Raw genomic sequence first — 22,692 nt, 5'->3', positions numbered from 1 at the left:
ACATATTAATACTTGCCAGTTACATTTCAGCCCCTTCACCACCTTCAGTGTCTAAAGGGCCTGTCACGCATGGACACACGAGGCAGCAGGAATCTCGGGACTGTGGTATTTGGCAAAGTCCAATCAGGGGCAGCAACTTTGTCCCAGTGGGGGTCCAGCTGTGTTGAAGGAGGACTCTATCCACAGCTACAAACACAAGGACAGAGCCCAGCCTTTCTCACAGTGGCCTGCAAGGGCCGGGAAGGATGTCCAACACGAGCCAAGCATTCAGCTCAAGGAGAAACGAAGCTCCAGGCAGGACAACTCGGACCGACTCCCGCTTATGGTCTGGAGAGACTTACTAAAGTTTCCCTGGGGAAATAGCAACTCAGGGGGTCGTCCTAGATTGGACATTCAGAGCAAGAATAACTGTAGTGGGCTTCCCTGGTGGCGCAGTGGTTAAGAGTCCACCTGCCAATGCAGGGGACATGGGTTCGTGCCCCGGTCTGGGAGGATCCCATATGCCTCAGAGCGGCTGGGCCCGTGAACCATGGCCGCTGAGCCTGCGCGTCTGGAGCCTGTGCTCTGCAACGAGAGAGGCCACAACAGTGAGAGGCCCGCGTACCGCAAAACAAAAACAAAAACAAACAAACAAAAAACAAAACAAAACAACAACAAAAAAGAACAACTGCAGCACCCACCCACCCACCCACTGTGATAGTGCCCACCCACCTGCCGGGCTAGACTCCTAGGGAAACAAAGGCTGCTAATTCCCCAAAGACGCCAGCCCTCGGTGCTCTCCCACTTTCCCATCTCCCACAGGCACACCAAGATGAGCTAATGGATTCAAAAGCACGTCGTCAACTGCAAAGTGCTGTACAAAAGCTGGCATAATTATTAATATTAGCGGTGGATTTTTTTTCTTTTCGAGAGAGAGAGAGATGCCAGCATTTGTACGTTCATAAATCATAAAATGCTTCCCGCCTAAGCCTTCTTCCCTTGTCTCTCTTCGGCTTGTGAACTTCCCAGTCCTACCAAATGAGTCCTTTTGATGGAGAGGTTGTTCATTATAGTGGAGGAGAGTTCATGGCTGTCTCAGTGCCGGGGCCGTGGGAAGGCTTTGTCAACACCTGCCTGTACTGAACAGAACTGGAAGAGATGCCACCCTCGGGCTGATGTGAAAAAGATGGGTGAGCAGCATGACCACAGCAAGCACTTAAGGAGACTGCATCTCATCATTTACATGTAAACCTCATCCCTGGAGGCCCGTCAGTTTTCCAGAGGGCAGGGCCTGTTTATTCTGCATCTCTCAAACCCAACAGTGTCCATCCTGAGGCTGCAGGCTTGCTGGGTGAAGGAATGCTCGCCTGATGAGTTAGTGATCTGCTCAACTGATGATACGCTCGTCAAAATCCATAAATCAATGCCTGAGCCCAAAGCCCAGATCTTGCAGGGGAGGTGCTAGACTAAGAGGCAGGGGGCATGAGTTCTGGTTCTTAGGGGCCACAGTTTCATGTGTGACTTTGGAAAAGTCCCCTCCCTTCTTTGGACTTCAGTTTCTTCATCTGTAAATTTAGGAAAGTGGGGTTAAAAAATTTTTGAGTGTGTGAACCCACATTCTGTGACCCCATCTATACCTCTGCTCTCCTGGGCAGAACCAGACAAAATAATCATCAACAATTTAGCAAAAGGAGCAGCCCTATTCTTAATGAGATGCCAGAGGTTAAGACTGGTTTTTATTAGATTTTGCAATTATTTAATGCTATGAGAATGTTCTTTGTAGAATGATTAAAAATTGTGAGTAAAATGTAAGTAAGTGATTCATTTAAATCTGAATCTAAAGAGATGATAGAGCCACAAGGAGGACTGAGACCAAGGTCAAACAGGGGAGCCAAGAAGGCAGCAGGAAAATGGGTCCAGAGCTGCAGGGACCCACCATGAGACTTGCCACGTGCAGCCTAGAGGATGAGAATAAAGAACAAATAAAAAATCCAGGCCCTTTGAACTCTGACTACCGCCAACACCTGTGCACCTCTAACTTGTGTGGCATCTAAATTTTCAAAAGCTTGCAACACAATTAATTTTGAAATCATATTCAGCATAGCTTAATTTTGAATCTTTGATGATTTAAAATGTCCTGCCTCAAATTTAAATTATTGTGGCACATGCAGATTTACACACACACACACACACACACACACACACACACACCTCTTTCCCCCTCTAGAAACCACTGGAAGTTTCAGTCTTAATGATGAGGAGAAATAACAAAAATAACAAGTTTCAGTCTTAATGATGAGGAGAAATAACCACTGGAATTGACCAAGACTCTGCCACGAGAAGCCATAGCACAATGTCTGGAACACGACGGGTATTCCATTCAACAAGCATTAGGGGTGATATGATGGTGACGAAGAAGAAGATGATGATGATGCTCGTGATCACAACAATGACAGTAAAAGCCCAGGGAGACCCAGCCTGGACTAGAAGTCAGTGAGCCCCTCCCGGAGGCAGTGACATCTTGGCCAAGCAGAGAGGAAAAAAGGGACCTACTTCTACTTGTACGCAGACCAGTGCGGCTCTGCATTGGCTGCCAACAGAAATCGCCAAGGACAAAATTCCAACCTTGTGACTCGGTGCTCCTCCCAGCAACTGTCTCCATCCAAGTTCCGGATTTCACCCCTTCTCATCGCATTTCTATCCTCACCTCACCTTTCTGACCTGACTCTCACCAGTGCTGAATGTGTGCTCCCCAGAAGCTGCTTTTAAAAATAAACCTTTGATGTTTGTTTCCTGGGTGCCTGTCTCTTTCTCTAATAGCAACTCATTTAATCACAAACAATCCTATGAAGTTAGTAGCACAGCATCCTCACTGAACATGTAAAGTGGCTGTGAACCGAATAACTGAGTGCTCCTTTAAAGAGGAGGAAAGTGAGGCATAGGGAGTCCCTTGCCCGCATCATAGAGCCTAGAGTTGAGGTCTGAGCCCAATTCTGTCCACCTCCTATGTCTGCACATTACAATAAGGTCTCATTCTCAACACACTCTGTTCTAAGGATTTCAGGTTATCTTGCCTACAAAGCTGCGAACGCTGCAAGGCCAGAGACATTGCCCGTTTTGTTCACCGCTGTGTCCCTGAGCACAGTCCTAGGCTAGGGTACTGAGTAGTGTCTCACTAAATATTTATTGAAGACATGAATGAATGAATTCTGTCTACCTTAGGAGGTGATCAAGGAAATGGAGGCGAATGTGTTTCGGTGGCACTTAAATTAGATACACATGAAAGAAAAAGATGCTTGAGGTACAGTTTTTAGCAACTCAGTTACTTGGGATCTAAAGAGGAAAGCCGCCAGCCCTCCTAGTATTCTCACACAGGGGATGTAATAACACGTATTGGTATTCCACGTGAGAAAAGAGGCTGAGAAGACAACAGTGAATGGTAAAGGACCCTAGAGATGAATGCAGTGGAAACTACGGCCACTATTCAGCTGGAGGGATAAAGAAAAGCCACAGAGTTACTGAGCTGGGAGCTGCTGAAAACCACAGTGAGCCCATCCATGAGGAGCTGGGGCCACGGAACCTGCAGCTTCCACCAAGGACTTAATCAACTCCAGGCAAAGAGAAAAGGAGAGAAATATGCCAGCTTCTCCCTTCTTCTTGCCCTCAGTTCTCCTCCAGGGCCATTGGCCAGACCCAGCCAGAAGCCTGCTCACAGGGGAGCCTGGAAGAGCAGCCAGCATCACTTCCCATGAGCTGAGCAGGGGAAGGGAGGAAACAGGCTCAGGTACAGCTCAGGGACTGATTCCAAAGTGAAGATTCTTGGGCTTCCCTGGTGGCGCAGTGGTTGAGAGCCCGCCTGCTGATGCAGGGGACACGGGTTCGTGCCCCGGTCCGGGAAGATCCCACATGCCGCGGAGCGGCTGGGCCCGTGAGCCATGGTCGCTGAGCCTGCGCGTCCGGAGCCTGTGCTCCGCAACGGGAGAGGCCATAGCAGTGAGAGGCCCGCGTACCGCAAAAAAAAAAAAAAAAAAAAAGTGAAGATTCTTAAACTATTACTAGGCAAAGGAGGGGTCAGTCTTTTTCAGACATTTCTTACAATACTGCATATTCAGAAAAAACAGGAGGGGGACATTTTGAACAAGCTTGAGAGGAAACCACCTGTAGATCTGAAATTCCTGTCTGAGATGGTTGAATGATGCAGCGCTGGGGGGCCAGGGTGCAGCGTAAGATTTGTCTCTCATTCTGTCATTCATACTGGAATGCCCACTGGGAGGCCCACTGCCCAGGGTGCCTGCCCATCCAGGAACATAGCCCCAGCCCAGTCCATTCAGCCCCCGTGTCCCAGAGAGAACTGGCCTCACAGTTATGAGACTGGCTAAGGGAGTAAGTTCTGTGGTCCAAGGGACGATCCATCTCTCAGAGCTGTCTGAGTGTCTGATTGTTCCACCAAGGATTCCCCAAACCAAGGCATAGAAGACAGACTGACCATCAGAGCCGAAGGACCCTGTGAGCTTGCCTGGTCCCATCCCACTCCCCATGCCTACCTTGTATTCCAAATGAAGAAGCTGAGGACCATGGTTGAAAGAGGCTTGGCCATGGTCATATGGCAACATAACAGCAGACTCAGAGACTCAGAACATCAGCTTAGGTCAGGGTTCACAGAGGGGTGGGAAGAGGGTGGTTATAAAGTAAAGATGGAAAACTTTATTTATTTATATAGAGAATCAGCATTATGGTAAACTGAGTGATCTGATTGAGAATAATCATGCTTAGCACATTAATCTCAATTTCAAAATACTTAAAAAATAGTAATTATAAATTATATTAAACAGAACTTAATAATTTATTATCAATGATGTTGAAGATGCCAAAAGACCTTGCCAGCCCTCAGTTGGGGATGCCTCAAAGTAATGCAGGAGATAGAGTTAAATGTGCAATGGCCTCAGGACATGTGCTGGAAACCACTTTTAAAAATAAATATCTGGAGATGTTGGCTTCTGTTTTCGACGGAGTAGCTTGTATCAGGTTAACCATCCTGCTGAGAGCAACTATAAAAGCTAAATATACTGCAGAAAACAGCTGTCTGGAGTCATAGGAGAGTAACAAAAGCAGCCAGGACTTTAGGGGCCAAGATTCTGGAGAAAAGGGAAATGCAGTGAGTAAACCCTAAATGTCCCTCATGTTTTCCCTTCAGGGCATTTGCCAGTGCTCAAAGGGCATCATCAAGACAGAGAAGAAATATAAGTCTAGAACCACAGCAGCCTTGCTGGTCTGAGAAGACAAAAGTTGGAATTCAAAGCTACCAAGGAAGCCAGAACATAGGGAACCCTTATCCTGGAGAAAGGTCCCATATAGAAATAAGCCAGGCACTCCACATTTGAATTCCTCTCAAGGAATTTTCTCATTCGTAAGCTTTCCATGTGATAGGCAAGAAACTAAGCAGTAAACAGCTTCTAAAAGGCTGGGAAACCCATCAGAGTTTCAGCAATCTCAAAGTGTTAGAAAGAAAAAATACTGACATTTGGGGCCCACCAAGGAGGAGAGGTTTTGGTAAGTAACCTAGATTTTCACTGAGACAGCTAAAGGATTATACACCAAGAGAAAAGACAAGCCAGACAGAGACTAGCCCTCACAAAGCCCAAAATCCAGCCTTAAAATATCTCAATTTCTGACAGGATCAAGGTGATTTGCCCACTCTTTAACTGCCTGCTAGGGAAAAAATATCCTCTCTAAGGGAAGGTAACATCATCCAGAGCCTTGACAAATTTCCATTTACAATATCCAGTATTTAATCAAAAATTATCCAGCATTCCATGAGACAGGAAATAAAGCCAAGTTAAAAAAAAAAAAAGCTAAAGACTTTAGAAAGATACAAGATACTATAATTATCAAAGATATTGTAATTATCAAAGACTTTATCAACCTAGTATTAATATGTTCAAACAAATACATGAAAAGATAGAAAACTGCAATCTATTTTAAAAGAAACAAATAGAAATTCTAGAATTGAAAAATATGATAACAAAAATTAAGGATTCAATAAATAGGTGATAGATAGGTTTAATAGCAGATTAGACACAGCAGAAAAGAGAATTAGTAAATTAGAAAATAACCAAATTGAAGCAGGAAAAAAAAAGATTAAACACACACATACGTACATAATTACACAAAGAGAGAAAAGAGCATAAGAAACACAGTGAAAATAATCACTGTGGAATCTGAATCTCAGAGGAGGGCAAGAGAGGAAATGGGGAAGACTCAGTATCTGAAGAACTAAAGACCAAGAATGACATCAATATATCCATTCAAGGAGCTCTAACAAAATCAAACACATAAAAACAAAGAAACCGACACAAAGGCACATCATAGTAAAGCTTCAAAAAGCAAAACACAAAAAGAAAAATCGTAAAATAGCCAGAGGAGGAAAAAGGATATGTTAGGAGCAACAATACGACCTACTCAACGCAAACAATAGAAGCCAGAAGACAGTAGAATGACAAAGCTAAAATGCTGAGAGAAGAGGGAAAACTGTTAGTTTAAAACTCTTAGTCTATCCAGTAGAAATATCCTTTAAAATTAAGACAAAAATGTCAAGCAAATAAAAATTAAGAAAATGTATTGTCAACAGATACACACTCTAAAAGAAATACTAAAGAAAGTTTTTCAGACAAAATGATCCCAGTTGGAAGAATAGTAATGCAGAATGCAATAGAGGGCACCAGAAATGGTAAATTTAAGAGCAAATCAAAACGAGTATTGGCTATTTAAAACAGTGAAAATGATGTCTTCTGGGATTTCAAATGCATGCAGAAGTAAAATACATGATTGAAATAGCATAAAAGGAAGAAGAAAGTTGGGTAAATGGAATTAAAGTGTTGTAAGGTCCATTTATTGTCCACGAATGAGTAAAATTATTAAAAAGTAGATTCCGTAAAGGCATATGGTAAATCTCTAACAGAGCTTGGCAAACTATCTCCCATGTCCAGATCTGTTCCATAGCCCATTCTGTACAGCTTAGGAGCTAAGAATGGTTTTGCATTCTTAAAGAATAGTTGAAGAAGAAAGAAAAGAAGGGGGGGGAGGAGGAAAAGCAGGAAGAAGAGGGGAAGGGGGAGGAGGTGGCAGAGGGGAGTCAGAGGCTGTAAGTGTCCCTCAACACCTAACATATTTACTATCTGACCTTTTACAGAAAAAGGATGCCAACTCCTGCCTTAGGGTAACACTAAACAAATAATAAAAGAATTTATAGCTAAAATCTAATAGAGGGAGGAAACAATAACAAAAAGCACTTTATTAAAATAAAGAAGAAGAGGAAAAGAGAACAAAAATCAGGTAGATCTAATATAAAACAAATAATATGATGATAGAATTATCACCAAAAAATCAGAAATTTGTTAAATGTAAGCTGACTCGATAATCCAATCAAAATTAAAACATTGTCAGACTGGAAAAACAATACAAGACCCAATTATATGTTGCTTACAACAGACAGACACATAAAGGGTATAAAACATAAAAGAGTATAAAACAATGTGCCCTGAAGACACTAACCAAAAAAATATTGGCTTAGCCATACTGATATCAAACAAAGCAAGACTTAAGGCAAGAAGTATTCCCAGAGATAAAGTGGAACATCTCACAATGGCAAAAATTCAATTCAGCAGGAATATTTAATAATCTGAAACTTGTACACCCCCAAAACTAAAACCTAAAATATACAAAGCAAAAACTGACAGAACTAAAAGGAAAAACAAATAAATCCAGTATTATAGTTGAATATTTCAAATACATCTTTCAGCCACTAATAGAGCAATCAGAAAATAAATCAGTAAAGATAAAGAAGATCTGAACAACATGATAAACAAAATTGACCTTGTTGGCATATACGGACCACTGAACCCAACAGCAGCAGTATTAACGTTATATTCAAGCGTTCCAGGGACATTTGACAAAATAAACCGTATTCTGAGTCACACGGCAGATTTCAATAAAGTGCAAGGGGTTGAAATTAAACAGACTATGTCCTCTTACTAGAGCTGAAAAATCCTAGAAATCAATATGAAATACTTTAAAAATCCTCAAATGTTTGAAAATTACTAAGTAACACTTCTAAATAACCTGTGATTCAAAAAACGAATCAGAACTTAGAAATCTGCATGGAAATTAGAAAATATTCTCAACTGAATAATAATGAAAAGCCAACATGTTAAAAACTTGTAGCACAGAGCTTAAACTAGACTTAAGGGGAAAATGTATAGCCTTAAATGTATATTTTAGAAAAAAAAAAGAATAACAGAAAATCAGTGATCTAATGACTATCTCAAGGATAGAAAAGAACATCATATTTAAGGCAAAGGAAATAAATAATAAAAATATAAGAAAAAATAAAATAGAATAGAGAAATAACAACTAAGCCAAAAACTGGTTCTTTGAAAAGGCTAATAAAATTTACAAATCCCTATAAAGATTGCTCAAGAAAAAAAGAAGGAACAAACTACTAATCTCAGTGATTTTCTTTTTTAAAAAAATGTGCCATCACTAGAATTCATACAAACATCAAAGAGGCAATGAGAAGATGTTATGACAATAAATTTGACAATTTAGATTAATTAGATTAATAATTCTTTTTTTAAAAACCACAAGCTGAAAATATTGACACAGGAAGAATTAGAAAGTCTTAATTATCCTATCTACTAAAGCTGAACACTGCATTCCCATGATCTGGCAATTCTACTCCAATAGAAATGCCTACCTATGTGCACAGAAAGATGTGTAAGGAATGTTTATAAAGACACTATTCCTGGGCTTCCCTGGTGGCGCAGTGGTTGAGAGTCTGCCTGCCAGTGCAGAGGATGCGGTTTCAAGCCCTGATCCGGGAAGATCCCACATGCCGCGGAGCAACTAGGCCCATGAGCCACAACTACTGAGCCTGTGCGTCTGGAGCCTGTGCCCCACAACAAGAGAGGCCACGACAGTGAAAGGCCTGCGCACCGCGATGAAGAGTGGCCCCCGCTTGCCACAACTAGAGAAAGCCCTTGCACAGAAACAAAGACCCAACACAGCCAAAAATAAATAAATAAATTTATAAAAAAAAAAAAGACACTATTCCAAACAGTTAAAAACTAGAAGCTACCCAAGTGTCCATCAATAGTAGGAAAGATGACCATATCATGGTAGTCATACAATGGAATACTATATACAACAATGTAAAAGCTGAACTCCTGCTACAGGCAACAATGTGGATGAATTTCACAGACACTAATGTTGTGTGAAAAAAGTCATATACAAAAAAATCCATACTGTGTGATTCAATTCATGTGGCGTCAAAGACAGATGTTGATTACTTTGTGGAGGCAGTGACTGGGAGGGGTGTACCAGGAGGCCTTGGAAGTGTGGGCAATGTTCTTTACCCTGGTCAGAGTATGCTCGCTATATAAAAATTTATCAGGATTCTTGAGATTGTGCACTTCACTGGATGTACGATAACTTAATTTTTTTAACTTACAAATAAATACTAGATAAGTCTCTGATGAAAGTTTGTTCCTGGGCATCTGTCTCTTTCTCATAAATAGTAGACAGCAATACAATATTTAACCCCTTTATACTCTTACAAATACAACTTGAGAGCATTTTACAGGCTTCCAACCTAGGATCATGCTTTTCCTATACTTTTTTGGGGAAAAATGATTCCCCTTCTGCTTGGGAATAAACAATTCTCTGTATCTGATGGATCTACAGCATGAGGAGGATGGAATGTGAGATGAGAAGGAAGGGGCTTCGATTCCACCAATAAGCCCTATCAGAGGGACCAGCCCACATAAGCAATGGCGTACCTAACAGAGGAGCCAGCAACACCTTCTGAACTTTCTATTGGCTGTTCCCAAATGGGGATTTACAAGGGAAACCATTGGAGCATCCATTATTCAGCACACTCTTCACCCTTGAAGGGCTGGATACTGAATAGTGCCTTTGTTGCCAGAAAGTGGCCACTTTTGCAAAGGGGTGGGATTCCCTAGACGAGTCCTTCCACAAATCAGGGAGTTCTGGAGAAGAAAGAAAATTCAACTGGAAACAAATTAAAAAGGTAAAGCTGTTTTTGCCATGGTAACTAAGGTCTGCCCATACCTAGATTTATTTCGTTGACTGAAGTGGTTGTGTGGGTATAAGTGATTTTTGAAGAGCAAATTAAAAAGACTTTGTATAAGTCCCAGTAGACAACAATATAGTATTAGCTAACGGCAGCTGCCGTCTCTAAAATAATTACTTTTATAATAATCTGCTTATTAATGAAGTGATCTGCAAAATGGATAATGGTTTCTTAAGATTTAAAGCACAGGGATTCTTCCTTCCACTTCATTTTGCTTTTTTTGCAAAAGTATACTGTGAAGTAACGCAAAATTTGCTGACAGATTTTACATACAATAATTTCAGAAATGCATGTTCAAGTACTATGAATTAACCCATATTTCTTGTATTGTACCCTTAAATTATTCCCTCTGGTGAGAGAAATGTTCTAAAATTGGTTGTGGTGATGCTTGCACATCTCTGTAAATTTACTAAAATTGCACAGTTAACATGGGTAAATGTTTCGGTCTATGAATTATAACTCAATAAAGCTGTTTTGGGGAAAAAAGGGAAAAAATAAAATCAATTGAACATTTAAAAAATAATTTTCTCTGTTTCCCCAATCTTATCACAGAAATGTTGAGTGTTGAGAAGGGAGTGTTCCAGGGAAAGGTGGCAACTACACAAAAGTGAGATGCAAGCATGGGGAAAAGAAGATCCAAGAGTCCTAGCACCACAAACTGAACAATGGACACAAGTTAGCAGTGGAATGTTATTTTTAAGAAATCAAGCCCCCTATTAGGAAACGTTCTAAAAGCAGCACCTCTCATGCCTTAACAACAGAGTTCCGGCAGGAAAACAGACCCCGGGTGCTCCCAAACCCAGCACTTCCTCACTCGCTGCTCCTGCTACTTCCTTTTATCTTCATTAATTACCACCTTGTTTAGTCCTTATGTTGTCTAGTAAAGGTTAGTATCCACAGACATGTGGACTCTGACCTCTCCAAGGGCAGGAATTACGTTGTATTTTCCTTGTACCCAGAGTCAGTGAAAACCCCAGTGCCTAGCACAAAATAGGTGCTTAGTAAGGGCAGTTCCTATCTTTTTAGCTGAGTACCTGGCATAAACAAAGTGTTCAAAATGCTTCCTTCCCTTCTAGACTCTCAGGTACTCAATCAATACCAACCTTATAACATAGGCTTGATGAAAGCTGCCATGGCATTTGCATGCCATGGCATGCCATGTGAACCATCTAGAAACCACCTGCCAGGAGGGTGAGCTGGATCCCACACAACATCCCAACAAGTGAACAGGACCTGAACCCAGTGGACCCAAGGCCCTTCCCCTCCTCTCCCACCACCCAGCCACTGCTCAACGTCACAGTCAGATCACAGCCTCTATCCCCCCCTTCCTGCGCCCTCTGGAATCTCTTGCTGGCAAATACAGCCTGGTGTCATCAGTGATCATCCCCCCAACATGTGCCTCAGGCCTCTCTCCAGCCAAGCTGTGCTCAACCCACATCCAGCTCAGTTTTGACCCAGAGCCCAGCCCTGCACAGCTAAGCACAATGAGAACTGGCAGCAGATGGATTGTGGGCAAGGCTGACACACTGTGGTTCCAAATGGTCAAGGTGCAGCACGCTGGAAGTGACCAGAGAAAAGACATGCATGTTCATTGGCATGCCCATCGTCCCAGAGCAGCAGCGAGTGGCAGAGCCAGGATTAGAACCCAGGGCCCTTGACTTTGGACCCAGTCTCCACCATGAGTTGGTCATGTGACCTTGAGCACAGCTCTAAGCCTCAGGGTCCCCATCCGTAAAATGAGGCATTGGCTTTCTCCCTCAGCTTTGCAGATGCTGGAAGAAATGTTCCAGCCCAGAGGGACAGGAGACTCCTCCACTGCCCACCTCAGCAGGGCCTGAGCTCTAGTTTCAGGGGAAGTGGGCTCCAACCAGATGCCACCACTTTTACATCTGCCCTGGGGCCTAAATGCCATTGTCATCATTCTGCTCCTGTTGTCTCACTGAATCACTACGGTTTTAGCCTGCATTTCTGGGATCTTTTTACACTCTACCTGACAACTCTGTTACTTTGGGTTAAAAACAAACTTTTACAGCTGTATAGCCTTTAGTCTACAAAGATTGTCAGATCTGAATTCAGAAAATAACACTGTTCCAAACTCCTGTTGCTGAGAAGGCCCAAGGTGACAAAATCCAGGAGGGGCAAAAGCTGTGCGCTAAAGATGCTAAGGAGATATAGCAGGGGAGGCCACTTAAATTTCATAGGTAGACAGAAATGTCTGACTTATGTCACATTTCAGAAAAACAAGCTGCAATAATGACACCACTAATTTAACACCATTAAAGAAAAGCAATTATTAGTGCTTAGAATTAAGGGCTCTGAGAATAATAAAAACATGCGCAGTATAGTGTCAGAGTGGTGAGATCCCCAGCTCTTAGAGTCAGAACCCAGCTTGAATCCCAGCCTCCCTGTTTTCATGGAGGTATAGTGTGTTACTTAACTGTTCCACAGCTCCAATTCTCCATTTGTTAAGTGGAAATAATGTCCAACTCTTCAAGACAGTGAGGGATCAAATTAAATGAGATAATATATAAATGGCTTGTAGTAGACAGAATAACAACCCTCCCCAAAATGTCATCATCCTAGTCCCCAAAACCTGTGAATATGGTATCTTATATGGCAAAAGGAACTTTGCAGATGTGATTAAACTAAGTACCTTGAGATGGGGAGATGAATCTAGATGGGCAAACCCAATATAATCAAAAGAGCCCTTCTGAGAGGGAAGTAACAGGATCAGGGTTGGAGCAGATATGATAACAGAAGCAGAGAGAAAGAGAGAAGACAGACAGATTTAAGATGCTACATTGCTAACCTTGAAGACAGAGGAAGGGGCCAAAAGCCAAGGAATGCAGGCAGCCTCTTGAAGCTGGAAAAGGCAAGGAAAGGATATTCCCCTAGAGCTACCAGAAGGAACAGAGCCTTACAGACACCTTGATTTTGGACTTCTGACCCCTGGAACTGTATGATAATACGTTTGTATTGATTTATGCCACGAATTTTGTAGTTATTTGTTACAGCAGCAAAAGAAACAAAAGACAACAACAAAACAACAACAAAAACTGGTACAGGATTTTGGAGCCTACTTTAGCACTGTGCCTGGCACATGTTATCACTAAATGGTAGCCAGTAATAGTAGCTACTAATATTTGAAGGGACTCCAATGGTTTCTTTGTGGCCAAACACCCAAGGGATGCCCTCATCCCTTCCTTGAAGTCCCAACAAGGGATTTTCTCTCTCCACTTGGTCATGTCCATTGACAGATGCTCCTATCTCTGAGCAGCCTGTTGTTTGGGGCAGCTGTGAGACGGCTGGAGAGGGTTCATGCTCATGTGGACCTGAAATCTTCCCATCTGGCCTTTGAAGTCTGCCTGGGTCCCTCTGCTCCTGAGACCCCTTCAGATAACTGCATACAGGTCTCAGCTAACCCCACAGGCTTCACAGCTACCCTCTGAGTCCGTACAGGGCTTTGGGCAGCTGCACAACATCTTTGGTGCCTCTCAAACTGCAGCTGCTGCCTCTTAGCCCTGGACTTGTGCAGGGGACTGTTTGGACCCACATGCTCAATCCTATCATTTGTCTGTTTCATCTCATATCATTACATTTAGCTTAATATCTGAGCCTATTCTTCAGGCCTTGTTATGCCAACCAATGTATTCCCTACACATCATCTCAAAATTTCAGGATTAACTAAGTCATTTACGTCTGCATCACTAATAAAAACATTAGATGGAACCATGGCTGTGGCCTTTCACTAGAAATGTACTTTCACACTGATAGTGATTAGCATCTTTGGCTATGTATTACCCAAATACTAGTCTGCAGTTGAAATTATCTTACACACAAATTTATCATGAGATTCCTTGACAAATACCAGTCTGAGGTATGCTTTGCGTCTACCATAGCTAACACAATTCCCTGACATAATAATCTAGAAAGCCTATCACAAAACTGGGAATACAGTTTCCTGGTTGTGGCTTGCTCTTAAAGAAGCCACACAGGCTTTTAGAGAATTCTCCATTTTTCATATGCTCACAAATCAGCCTTAAATAATCAACTTAATGAGGGTGAACAGAATATCCCCACTTTTGAAGTCTACATAATCTTTTCTCCTCTTTACTAATAAAAGCTATATTTTCCCATCTCTAGCGTTCCATTTTCTTTCCCACTCTCCGTGTTCCTTAAAGATTATCAGCAGAGGCTCTACAGCTCCAGTGGTGAGGTCTCCCTACTCCCTGGGGTGTAATTTATCCTGGCCAAGAGACTTGAGCTCATTTACAGCAGGTTGGTGCTTGTTACAATCTCCTTACTCATCTTGAACTTCAATTTTCTCTTACCACAGTTTTCTTTTTCTTTTTAGTCAGTAGATTGTTCTCCTCGGCAAAGAAAAAGGAGGTAAAATCCCGTTTTTTTGCTGCCATTCTAAAAGGCAAATAGCATCACGTTACTTGGTCTACTCTAAACCCATGAGTGGCTGGTTACCCTTCACCTCCAACAGGGATTCTCAAACTCCTCTAAGGTGCTTGTTAAAAATGCAAATCCTCCAGAGAATTCCCCTCTCGATTGCTGTATTAGTTAGGGTAACACTAGCTGCGAAAACAAACAAACCCAAAATAATGAAACAGCTCAAACACAATAGAATTTTATTTCTTGTTTTCTTGAAGCCCCAAAATGGGTGTTCCAGATCAGTGGTTGGCCCTCTCCAAACAATCATTCAGAGACCCAGAGCTTCCTGGGTTTTGTTGCCCTGCCGTCTTTAACATGTGGCTTCTAAGATTCCTATGTTTGCCTGCATCAACATGGAGACAGGGAAAAGAGCATGGAAAGCATGCAGGGCAGATTTTAATGGGTCAGGTCTGGCAATGGCACATATTACTTCTATTCATATGTCATTGACATGAGCGCACCTAACCAAAAAGGAGACTAGGCAACATGGTCTAACTGCAAAGGGCGCTGGGAGATGTAGTCCAACTGCAAAGGACGCTGGGAGATGTAGTCTAGCTCAGGAAGAAGAGAACATGGTTATGGTGAACTGTCTGCTGGTGTGGATGTAGGGTTAGGCTTAGGAATCAGCCTCCCATGTGATCCTGATGTAGGACCCCGCTTTGAGCAACACTGCCCCATGAATCCTCAGTGTAGAGTCTCCGAGGCCCCATGTGAAATGGCCTCCTCTTTCTTTTCGAGCCCTGTCTGCACTCTCCACCCTGCTCTAATCGTATGAAGCACCAGCAGCTTCCCCTGCTTGTCCTGTGCTTGGCGATTCTTGTTCTCCCTGCCCTTCCTCCTATTGTTCATTTGGTGAAATCCTGCTCATCCTTAAGGACTCAGCTCAAGTGTAGTCTCTTCTGTACAGGCTTCCCCGACCTGCCAGCTCCCAAGTAGCACTGGCAGTGCCCTTCCCAATGTCCCAGTGCTACCTGTACTGAATCTCATTATGGTATTGATCATGGCCTCGTTTATATGTGTCTTCGCATTAGACTGGAAGATCCTCGAGGGCAGCGACCTTTTCTTGATTATCTTTGCATCCTTAGCCCTTGGCACTCTGCCTGGTACACAGTGGCACTCAGTAAGAGTTTGTGCCACAGAAACCCGCAGTATTAGACATCTTAACACAATCACCAATCAGATCCTTTCTTGATTTTCTGCTCATGTCAAATAAGAAAAGCTGTTTTGTAATCCTGACCATTTTGCTGCCTTCATTAATTATATCTCATTAGGTGTGTGTAACTCGACAACATCTATGCCCTTTCTGTCCTTTTTCCAGCTGCACTCAAAGGTGAACTTTCCCACAGTCACTCTGGTTTCATCAACAGCCATTCCCACCTGACTATTTCTCTTCAAGAGCATTGGCAACTACACATTAAGAATTCTATCAACAAGAGTTCTTGAGCCATCTTCCCTTTCGGAATCTCGTGTAATGTCTCTGGATCTCTTGGGGACCTTCAGAAGCCTGAAAACCTGAAACCCCGTGAACACCTCCTACCATGCCCACTCTTCCCCTCCCTGAACCTGTGGAATCTAAGACAATTGTTGTAGTAGTCAGCCTCCAAGATGGCTCCCAATGAGCCCACCTCCCGGTATCCACAGCTTTGTGTCCCTTCTCACGTTAAACCTCTGTTGGTCTATGTTGTTTGTCCAAGATTAAGTTATAAAAGACATTACAGCTTCTGTCTTGGCCTCTCTCTCTCAGATCACTTGCTGCTCAGGGAGAAGCCAGCTACCATGTCTTGAGGCAGCCCTGTAGAGAGACCCACATGGCAAAGAACTGAGGCCTCGAGCCCGCAGCTGTGTAAGTGAGCTTAGAAGCAAATCCTCCAGTCGCAGTGGAATCTTGAGATAATTGTAGCCCCAGCTGACATCTGACTACAGCCTCATGGGAAATCCTGAGCCACAGCCACCCAGCAACACTGTTCCTGGATTCCTAACCCTCAGGCACTGGGTGAGATAATAAATGTTGCATAAGCTACTAAGGTTTGGGGAAATTACTAATACAATTGGGGGCTTCTCTCTTATTCTAATCTTAACTTCCAGTGTCCTTTAGGTCAGATTTCAGTGGCATGAATGGTATGACCAAAGGCTGGGGATGCCCAGAGCTTACCAGTGTGAGGCACCTGGTATACGCTTACGTAGTGAAAAGGCACAACACGACATCAGACTTCCATTCTGATTTTGAGACGTGTGTCCAGAATGAGCCAGCTACATCCCCACTCTAGCCAATGGATTGTATCACACTCCCTACTGATGAAAGAACATCTGCCCCTCTCTCTGTGTGTCTGCATTAAAATTTTTAGACTCAGGATTCATCAATTCCCACCTCCTTTGTTGTAAGGAATATAAGAAAAAAATGTAAAGAAAATTAAAGGCTTAGAACAGTGTCTGGCACATAGTGCTAAACTAATATCAGCTATTATTGATATATTCATCATCGGTACATCATTATTTTATATACTGTCACCCCAACTAACATCTCTGTTGCTTTTGAACAATACATACACATCTACTGCCACATGTCAATCTTGACTCCCAGGAAAAACAGCCCTGATTATAATGATGAGTTGATATCTGCAACCCTTTTAAAATCTTAAGTTCATTAATAGGATTTATCTGCAGATTGGTATATAACCATCTCAGATTCCAAATATTGCTCTCTTTCCAAGTCCTAGGTTTTTCTAAACCTGCTATTCTAATGCTAAGTTCTGGTTATTTCTAATGAAATTTTACATTAGCCAAAACTCTCTGGCCAACTTTGAAACTGACCTGAAGCCACACTGAAATTATCAAGGGTTTAGCATTAAGCTAGAAGATACCTACCTGTTGCTTTCTAGGAAAATTCACAACCACCTAAATGAAACATGTCCAATTTGCAATGCTTTTCCTGAATTGGCAGAAAGTAAACCTATAAAGAATTGAAATGTTTTTTTAAATGAAATCATCTGGTAAATATTTTTCAAAGGTTTAGAAGTAGTAAAAAAAAAGTTACCACAAAGATCTGTAGTGTTACACTTTTCCATGATTAGCATTTGTCTCCAAAGTCTAAAGGAGAAAACTTTTATCTCAATAATACTACATTCTTCCATTTACAGCAGTCTCTGATTTTTTAAAACGCTTTCTATTCAAGACATCTTTTACGACCTGATACAAATGCGCCTTTCTTTATACAATCAGGTAACCTGGTGTATTTGCCCCTTTTCCCCTTGGAGATCCTAATCGTAGAACCTGTTCATCTTGTGTGCCTAATGCCTCTAACCCCATGTCCTCCCTTTGGGTTCTATCTGTTCTATTTCATTCCCAAATGTCTCCTTTTGCCCCATGTTTTAACCTGTTAATTGCTCAAGACGTCTTGAAAGTAGGTAGGTCACAAGCCTTAAATAAATAAAAATAAATTAATATGTTTCTGACCAGTTGTCTATGAACGGAATGTCTACTAAATCAGCCACACATTAAATATCAAAGGGGAAAGCTTCACTTACGGGCAGCTCATGCATCCTTTTGTAATGTAAACTAGCAAATCCTTCTGTTTTATCATTTTGAATTTTCATATATCAAGATGCACCTGGACCAGATGGTGATTTTTATCACAGACTTAGGCTTTTTTTTTTTTTTGGCGATACGCGGGCCTCTCACCGCTGTGGCCCCTCCCGCCGGGGGAGCACAGGCTCCGGACGCGCAGGCTCAGCGGCCACGGCCCAAGGGGCCCAGCCACTCCGCAGCACGCAGGATCCCCCCGGACCGGGGCACGACCCCGCGTGCCCTGCATCGGCAGGCGGACACCCAACCACTGCGCCACCAGGGAAGCCCCGACTTAGGCTATTTTTACGACCCTTAGTAAATATTCAGAAAGTACCCTGAGTTCAGGCCCTATTGCTTTTCTCTTGTCACCTCTGATTTCTTGGGGACAAGCCTCCGGGGCCAATGCGTTGACAGTCATGTTTCCATCGGGCATGACCTCACAAATTCCTCCTTCCAGACACACTGCACATAAAGTGTACGCAGCTTCACAAATTCGAGTAGGGGTAAACATGAAGATAAAATACGGAGACACGTATTCCAAAAGACCCCAAATCGCTGAAACCATTAGCTACTTCACCCTGCAAACCGCGATTTATCTCAGACTCCAAGAGTGTCTGCAGCTTGATTCCCAACACCCCCGTCTTTGGGGAGAATAGTGAACTTGTTCCCTGGAGGACGGGCTGCCTTTTGCTTATGAACATGACAGGCAGCCTCTAGCTTTGGGGATATGGACATAAACAATAACTCCTGAGACAGTGTCCTGGACTTGGCCGTGCTCATGAAACAGCTGGTTAAGATGAGATTTGTGGCCAAAGGCTCTGCAGGGTGGTCCCTCTGCCTCCCGCTGTGTTCCCCCCAACAGCCTGTGGGGACTGTGACACTCTCTCAGGCAGCCTGAGTCCAGACAGAGAGCAGAGAGCACAAGGGTCTCTGTCCTAGAGACAGAGCAGGGCAGTCGCCTGCCCTGGATGGTCATTGTTCTGCTTCTGGCCCAATTCAGGGCTCCAAAATGACCACACTAATGACATGGTCCTGGCCCCAAGTTCTACTGAAATCTCCGAGAGAGATAAAAGACATTGGCACCAGTGGATTCTGGAGTCAAACAGGGAACCAGCAGGCTGGAACCTCTTTACTGTTAAAAACAGCTTAAAAAATACATATGCAAAGAACTATGAGGATTCAGTCTTCTTTCAAAAGTCTCCTGAGTTTTCCCTTTAGTGAAAACCTGTTTCAATGATCGAAAGACTCCTGTAACACTCAAATAAAATGTTCCTTTCAACTATCCTCCCAGTCATCTGGGTCTTCTTTTTACACTCTCTAATAGAGAAACATTAGGCCCTTCTTAAACGTCGAAAAAGTAAAGTGGAATTTTGGTCACTGTGAACAAGTCAACACCCAATAAATATGTATTGAGCAACTATGAAACCCATTCCTTTGACCACCGTGTTTGAAGCATCACTTTATCGATGGGGAGAGTAGAAACTGCTCTCTTAAATCACCCGAGCAGGTTTCCTGTCGGTTTGGGAGTCAGAACCATCCAGGAAATTTGCTAGTGGCTCTAATTAGCACTCCTGCCACCTGCAAACAACTGTTACTAAAACAAGCTGCTGCATTCCTGCCATTGAAAATGCCAAAAAAGACACCACCGGTTTCACTCTGAATCTTAGAATCTAATAGTTCACTGATCGGGGCAAAGAAGGAAACCACATTTTCATTTTCACCCAAAGGAAATGACTATTACCAGCAAGCAGTGTTTCAGAAACTCTCACACTGGGATGAGTCCCCCAGTCCAGGAATCCTACTCCTCTACCCTCCTGGCCCCTGCCTTCCACTCTGGCTGCTCTGGGCTCCCTCTGCCCCCCCAGGAAAAACCTCCTCATTCCTCAGGTCCAGTCTGACACCCACCCACCCATCCTGACCAGCCCCGCTCTTACAGCTCATCCCCTGCATCCCACAACACTTGGAGTCTTTTCCCCACATCTGAGCACTCAGTTCTGCTTCTTGATAACAACTGTTGTTACCTTAGCCTCTGTCAAGAACAAGAACCAAGTACAGTAGTCCCACCTTATCTGCAGGGAATCCGTCCCAAGAGCCCCAGTGGATGCATGAAACGGCAGACAGTACCAAACCCTATAAGCACTGACTTTTCTCCTATACCAATGGGCAGGTAGCGTACAAAGCATGGATACGCTGGACAAAGGCATGATTCACATCGCGGGCAGCATGGCATGAGATTTCATCACACTACTCAGAATGGCATGCCATTGAAAACCTATGAATTGTTTCTTTCTAGAATTTTCCATTTAATATTTTCAAACCGGGGTTGACCACAAGTAACTGAAACCACCGATAAGGGTGAGGGGGAAAATCCTGTATTGTATTTGGATGCCTCAGCCCCTTTTGGGGAACAGGCAGGGTAAAAATGAGCAGAGCGAGAAGCGCACCTTGTACCTTCCCTATACTCCTGAGAGCACCCAGCACAAGCCTGAGCGTGCAGGAGGTCCTCTGCAAATGGCTGATTGCATGATTAGCATGTGTCTTTGCCACACATCCACAGAGCAGGGTGGCCACAGTGAAAATACAGCAGCTGTGACTTCTTACTTCCTGCTTTAATCAACACCATGGGGTTGAAATGCAGGACACACAGTAGGTGCTAAATAGATTTTTATGGATTGATTAGCCACTGGAGGGACAGTGACTTATGTAGGATTTATTCATGTTTTTTTGATGCCAAATGGGGGTGGTTTTTGGAGCAGAATGTTAGAAAAACAAAACAGCAAACACGAAACCAGACCAGCAGAGAGGCTGGCTCCTGCTCTATTTATACCCACTTCGCTCCTGGAAACAGATGTCCTCTCAGACCTGAGGGTTTCTGATGAGGCGTCCACTCTTCCAAGTGACCTGTGCATTCAGTAAACAAAGAGATGCTTTTCCCTCTTCTACATCAGCCCTCTGTGTCCTAAGACTGATTTCCAGTCCTGACTCCAGGACTGGCTGCTGATAGAGGCAAAATCAGCATCCACTGTGTCTTCTCCAAGGGAAAAGCACTGGGTTAATGACAAAAGAAACTGCATTTGTGTGTTGAGGATGGTGAAGAGGACAAAGGCTTTGGAACCAACCAACCAGACTCAAATACCAGCTCTGCCATTCACTGGCTGTGTGATTTCAGGAGATCACCTACCCTCTCTATGACTCAGCGCTTGGGGCTGCTAACACTAATTCCACAGGTTGCTGTGATCATTGACCAGGTATTGTGGGTAGAATACCTGGTACAATGGTTGGCACATTGCAGCCACTGAGTAAATGATCGTTTTGTTGTGATTACTATTATAAATACAAACAGGGAGGGAAGTCCGTCTCAGCCACAGTGGGCACTCCCAGACAGTAATGCTGTGGCTTCCTCTGGTGCCTCTCCAGGTGACGGCAGTAGCCTTTCCAGCACAAAGTCCTTGTCTGATGGACTGCGCAAATAATGGTCTATGCTCTGAGTGGGAAATGCATGTTCTACAGCATTCCAGTCTACCTCCCTGGGCCTCACAAGTCCACTCCTTCACAACCCATCTGCTTGGAGCAGACACATTAGTCCTGATCTCAGAGCCCAACTTGGGGCATCTTCGTCAGGACACGGAGGGCTGGCTTTTGAAGCTCATTCTACAGAGCTTGATCCTGTGCTTCATGGAGAAATCTTTGACCGGGGCTGAAGAAGCTCCCACGTGTAACACCAAACAAACCGCATTTACCACAGAAAGAGATCCATGCTAACCATGGGGCTTATGCCAAATACCACAAAGCAGGGCAGTGAATAACCCAGGACAGATCCCAGCTACGGGCAAGGTCTACACAGAGAGATCTCTTACACAACACAGAGCAGATCCACTGTATGTCACCAAGAGCCTGGGGAAACAGGAGCAGCTGACATGAACAACGGCACTTCAGATGAAATGAAGTTCATGTCTAGACCAGAGCCGACCCTTCCTAAGTCCAAACCCAACAGTTCCTAGCTGGGCGGAGCCCCACTGTAGAGGGAGATCTCAGCTTCAGACTCTGGAAATCCTTATTTGCATTCAGGCTCTAGGGAGGAAAGAAGGGTGGGGTGAGGAGGGGTACACTAGCCCACTGTGCTTCCACTTCACACAGCTTTTCTCATTCTCCCGACAGGCTGGCACCCCCCCCCCCCCCCCCCCGTGAGCCCTTATCAAGATCCAACCCCGAAGGCAAGGCGTTGCAGCACTCTAGAACAGCGCCCCTGTTATCACCCGGGTGGATGCAGATTCAGCACAATCTCTCTTCCCTGATAATGCCAGCAGGGAAACTGGGAGAATCCTTACACCTTCACCTAGAGATGTAGCTGAGGAAGGATTCCTGGAGTGCGTATTTCCTGCTTTCATTTGAGGATCATTCAAAATCACGTCAGACATTATGAGTGCCTCAGATTGCCAGATTTTAACCTATCCCTTAACCCTGCAAACCTTAGCCACATTTCCATAATGTCTACACCTGTCCTGTGTGCCACTGCTCCAGAATGTAGCCTGGTGGATCCCACAAGCTCACAGTTGGGGGAC

The sequence above is a fragment of the Hyperoodon ampullatus genome (genome assembly GCF_949752795.1).
Source record: "Hyperoodon ampullatus genome assembly, chromosome: 15".
Lineage (NCBI taxonomy): Eukaryota > Metazoa > Chordata > Mammalia > Artiodactyla > Ziphiidae > Hyperoodon > Hyperoodon ampullatus.
The sequence above is the reverse complement of the archived record's forward strand: the minus strand, read 5'-3'. Positions refer to the sequence as shown.